Below are 6,186 nucleotides of genomic sequence, written 5' to 3' on the forward strand. Positions count from 1 at the left end.
AATATTAAAAGGAAAGTAAATAAAATATATAACTGGTTTAATATATTTCCAAGAAAATGTTCATAAAAAACTCATCTAATCACCACATTGGAAGGTTTTGATTTCTTATACTATCAAGAATGCCAAGTGAGAATAGTTATAGTTTTTATTGTTTTAATAATAAATATTTTAAAATTATAAATAATAAATATAAACAAAATTATACATAGAAAGAATTGTTATAATAATATATATCTAAACTATTTTCCTTCTATTGTAGTGTATAACACCCTATCTAAGATAAGAGGAGAATCGATATCGACTGTTAGTATTATTTATTCCATCACTTAAATTGTGGAAGGTGTTTCTTCACAAATATAGTTTCTTTTGTCAACTTTCTTTCCTAATTTACTAGAAATCAAAAATCATTTTCATCAAGAGTAAAAAATAAAAAAAATATCTAATGAGTGAAGATATTTTAATAATAAATCACAAATGATATATAATTTTTGAGATAATAAATAAATAATAATAAATCTCCCATAATTATTACTTTTGTTTTGGTAATGAATCATTAATAATGAATAATATAATCGATCAATACATTTTTTTAATAAGTTACATGCGGTCTAAGATATATAGTCGTGATAGTCACTTATTAATTTAATCTTTTCAACTATAACTTAAGTTCTTTAAGATACTTTTATTTATAAACATAATAAATTGTCATAAGCATGGGGTAATGGTCGTGATGAGTCACTATTTGCCCTCAAATTATCCTCTAAATAGTGTGATGATACACCCCTTCTAGTCCTTAAAATTATTTCTTCAAAAATTAAGTTTTAAATTTATCATGATGATAGAGGAACAATCCTGATAAGTCAATTCTTTTCCTCAAGTCATGTCATGATGTGTTGCATCTTTTCCTTCAATTAAGTAAAACAAACCTAACCAATCAAACTTTTATCTTTCAAAGAATTACATAGGTTTGATTTCCTTATTGCATATAGGGAAATACAGTAATAAACAAACTCTTGTTAAAAATATAAAAAAAAACTTTTTTTATTTGCAAATAAATAAATTAAATAATAAAATGAATAGGCATATTAGGGTAATTCAATTAATAACTATTCATTTTAAAATTAGTAAGTAAATGTATGTATTCAATCTCAATAAGGTTGTGTTTCCTTCTTCATACTCGAAAACACATGTAACCAAAAAAAGCACTGACCAAAAAATAATTTCCACCTTCAAATTAAATATAAAACTGATTTAATATATTTCCAAGAAACTTTTCATGAAAAACTCATTTAATCACCACATTGGAAGGTTTTGATTTCTTATACTATCAAGAATGCCAAGTGAGAATAGTTATTGTTTTTATTGTTTTAATAATAAATATTTTGAAATTATAAATAATAAATATCAACAAAATTATATAAAGAAAGAAGAGTTATAATAATATATATCTAAACTATTTTACTTCTATTGTAGTGAATAACACCCTATCTAAGATAATAGGAGAATCGATATCGATTGGTAGTATTATTTATTCCATCATTTGAATTGTGGAAGGTGTTTCTTGACAAATATCGTTTCTTTTGTCAACTTTCTTTCCCAATTTACTAGAAATCAAAAATCATTTTCATCAGGAGTAAAAAATTAAAAAATATCTAATGAGTGAAAATATTTTAATAACGAATCACAAATGATAAATATTTTTTGAGATAATAAATAAATAATAATAAATCTCCCATAATTTTTACTTTTGTTTTGGAAATGAATCATTAATAATGAATAATATAATCAATCAATACAATTTTTTAATAAATTACATTCAATCTGATATATAAACATAATAAATTGTCACAAGCATGGGTAATGGTGGTGATGAGTCACTACTTGCTATCAAATTGTCCTCTAAATAGTATGATGATACACCCCTTCTAGTCCTTAAAATTACTTCTTCAAAAATAAAGTTTATAATTTATCATGATGACAGATGAACAATCATGATAAGTCACTTCTTTTCCTCAAGTCATTCTTCGAACGGTCATATTGCGTTGCATCTTTTTCTTGAATTAAGTAAAACAAATCTAACCAATGAAACTTTTATCTATTAAAGAATTACAAAGTTTTGATTTCCTTATTGCATATAGGGGAATATAGTAGTAAATAAACTCTTGTCAGAAATATAAAAAACAATTATTTGCAAATAAATAAATTAAATAATAAAATGTATAGGCTTATTAGGGTAATTCAATTAATAACCATTCATTTTAAAATCAAGAAGCAAATGTATGTATTCAATCTCAATAAGGTTGTGTTTCCGTCTTCATACTCAAAAAAACATGTAACCAAAAAAGCACTTACCAAAAAATAATTTCCACCTTCAAATTAAATATATTGATTTCTTAGTCTTTATTAAGAATTGAAAATGATAAAAGTCAATATTAACCTAAAATTTTCCCATGACACATAATTCCTCTGATGCTCTATACTTATCTTCATTAAGCGCGACTTATAAAAGGCCATGACCTAAGAAACTTATAGTATCAAATTAGTCATGACAAAAACATATTATTCTCTTATTGTTCTTTTGTTTTGTCTTTGTGACATTTCCCTCATTGAGGGTTTTGGCTTCAGTGTGGACCTCATCCACCGTGATTCTCCAAAATCACCATTCTACCATCCTAGTGAATCTCATTATGAGCGAGTTGCTAAAGCTATTCGTCGTTCCATCAACTATGCTAATCGTTTCGACAAACATTCTTTTTCCACAAAAAACGTTGTGTCTAATGTGCTTCCTGATGGAGGTGAGTACCTCATGAGTTACTCAATTGGCACCCCTCCAATCAAAATCTTAGGTATTGTTGACACTGGTAGTGACATTATTTGGTTGCAATGTCAGCCTTGTCAGCCTTGTTACAACCAAACCACTCCAATATTTGACCCTTCAAAATCCACAACATACAAAACCATTCCTTGCACTTCTAATAAATGTAAATCTGTGAGAGACACTAGTTGCTCTTCAGATGGTAATCAACAAAGTTGTCAATATAGGATTGGATATGGGGATGGATCACGTTCCCAAGGGGATCTTAGTTTGGATACTCTTACTTTAGGTTCCACAAATGGCTCTGCCGTCTCATTTCCTAAAACTATCGTTGGATGTGGAAATAGCAACTTTGGTGTTTCAAGGAGAAGGTTCTGGCATAGTTGGTCTTGGAAATGGACCCGTGTCACTCATAACACAACTTGGTTCTTCAATAGAAGGCAAATTCTCCTACTGTTTGACCCCATCATTTTCAAATACCAAATCCCCCAGCAAACTCAACTTTGGAAAAGATGCTGTGGTTTCTGGTAGTGGTGTTGTCTCAACTCCATTGTTCCTAGATACAGTCTTTTACTACCTAACCATAGAAGCATTCAGTGTTGGAAATAAAAGAGTAGAATTTGGAAAATCTTCAACAAGTGAGGGTGGATCTGGAAACATTATAATTGACTCGGGAACAACATTGACTCTTTTGCCTGAGGATGTTTACTCTGATTTAGAATCAGCGGTCGCAGAAGCAGTTAAGTTGGAGCGTGTTGAAGCTCCTACAAGATTGTTGAGCCTTTGCTACCAACTTCCGTCAAGTGATGAAAAATTGCAGTTTCCAGTTTTCACAGTACATTTCACTGGTGGGGATGTCGAGTTGAATCCTATTAACACATTTGTCAAAGTTACTGATGATATCATATGTTTTGCTTTTGCTTCAACTAATCAACCTATTTCCATCTTTGGAAATTTGGCTCAACAGAACTTGTTAGTTGGTTATGATCTTCAAAAGAAAACCCTCTCCATCAAGCCCACTGATTGCAGAAAGCAATGATTAATAATTACTAGATATTTGATTCTTGTTATTGTTTAATATTGTTCCCAGCTTTCATTTATGGAATTATGAATAAAACTAAATATTTTGTTTCGATAATGATTTTATAGTTTAATGTTTAATTTTTAAGTATTAATCCCAAGTGGTTGATATACTTTCGCAATTGAATGCAAAGCTATATTTGATTCTAGTTATTGTTACCTTTGGTCACATACTCAAATATGAATAAAACATTGGATTTTAGTGGGTAATGTAAACCAACTTTATTATTTTCGAGATCCCATGGAAACATCTTCTTCGCAAATTCAAATCTTAGAAGGAAATTAAATAAAATATAAAAGTGATTTTAATATATTTCGAAGAAAATGTTCATGAAAAACTCATCTAATCACCACATTGGAAGATTTTGATTTTTTAAACTATCAATAACGCAAAAGTGAGAATAATTATAATTTTAATAACAAATATGTTTAAAATATAAATAATAAAAATAAATATAAACAAAATTATATAAAGAAAGAATAATTTTAATAATATATATCTAAACTATTTTCGTTTTATTTAATTACATAAATAAGTAATATGTAATTTAATTTTAAATAATTCTTTAATATATAATATTTTGGAGGTTAAAAGGATTGTAACGCGTAACGCCCTATCTAAGATAAGAGCATAAATGATACTGGTTATTAGTAGTATTATTTATTCCATCACTTAAACTATGTCGGGTGTTTCATGTCAAATTTGGTTTCTTTTGTCAAATTTCTTTTCTAATTTACTTAAAATCAATAAATGATTTTCATAAGTAGTAAAAAATAAAAAATATCTAATGTATATAAATATTTTAATAATGATTCACTAATAATAAATAATTTTTTATAACAAATAAATAAATAAATAATAATAATAATAATAAATCTACCATAATTATTACTTCTGTTTTGTTAATGAATCATTAATAATATATATAATCCGGATACATTTTTTTAATAAATTACATTAAGCCAAAGGTCACAGTTGTGCTGTGTCACTTATTAATTTAAAGGAAAATGTAAGTAACCTCATTAAATTTTACACTTTTTGCAAATAGGAATTATTAACTTTAATTTCATCTCAATCAAACCTTAAACTTATATCATTCATCAAATAGGTCATTTTCTTATTGTTAAATTATTTACCACTGAAATCTGACCTTTTAATTTTTTAACGTACACCATTGATTTATTTAATTAAAAATATAATAAGAAAGACTATTCTCCTCATATTAGATGTATTCATGTAAGAGCGATTCCTCTGTTCTCAACTTGCAATCTTCTTCCCCATAAATATTCCACTTCAAACATTTCTTTTATGGATTTAATATGTAGTTTGCTAAGACTATGGTTTCTCTTGAATTTAGTATCACTTGCATATTCTGATTTTTAGACCAAAGACCAACTTCATTCAGAATTTGCTTCTTTCTAGCACACATTGATTATCACATTCTAACGTGCTTTCAATCCTTTCGCATAACCACTTGGCCATTTATCACGAGGCTACGCGTGAAGCAACAAGCGAGGTATGGAGTGAATATTGAGTTTGGAGTGAAATTGAAATTACGGAAATTGAAGTGAAAAAGAGAAATCGGAAGGAATTGAAATGCTTACTATGGTGTTGAGTAGTTTTTCTCCTTCCTTTGAATTTGATATGGGGCTGAACTAGAAAGGTGTTGATAGATTTTTCTCTCATAAATCATTGAATATGGGGTAGCTTGAAATTTTCCTTTCTCCGGAAGAAGAACAATAATCTTGCCCACTATTTTATTTTTTATTATATTTTTCATTAAATAAATCAACGGAGTAGATTAAAAAAATTGAATAGTGAGATTTCACTGTTAAATTATTTAACAAAAACTAAACAAAAGGACTTATTTGTTGAATGAGAGAAGCTTTAGGCTTCATTAGAATGAAACTAAAGTTGGTGATTCCTATTTATAAAACATGTAAAATTTAAGGGATTATATACATTTCCCTGAATTTAAACTTTTGATCTATCGTGATATATCACTTATGTTCTTTAAAATACTTTTATTTATAAACATAAAAATTTATCATAAGGATGGGATAATGGTCGTGATGAGTCACCATTTTCCCTCAAATCGTCCTTTGAACAATGTGATGATGAGTCCATTCTTGTCCTTAAAATTCACTTCTTCAAAAATAAAGTTTATAATTTATCACGAGGATGGAGAAATGATCTAAAAGTGTAAAGTATCCAGGAGTGCATTAGCAATATTTGTTTTGTATGAAGATGTCTCAACAACCAACATGCCTAGAACTCATTGGTCATATCT

General features: G+C 27.9%; 1 pseudogene; it reads left to right on the forward strand.

The window, feature by feature from the left end:
• LOC109359044 lies at positions 2,528-3,925 on the forward strand (annotated as a pseudogene).

This window comes from Lupinus angustifolius, chromosome LG01 (assembly GCF_001865875.1).
Source record: "Lupinus angustifolius cultivar Tanjil chromosome LG01, LupAngTanjil_v1.0, whole genome shotgun sequence".
NCBI lineage: Eukaryota > Viridiplantae > Streptophyta > Magnoliopsida > Fabales > Fabaceae > Lupinus > Lupinus angustifolius.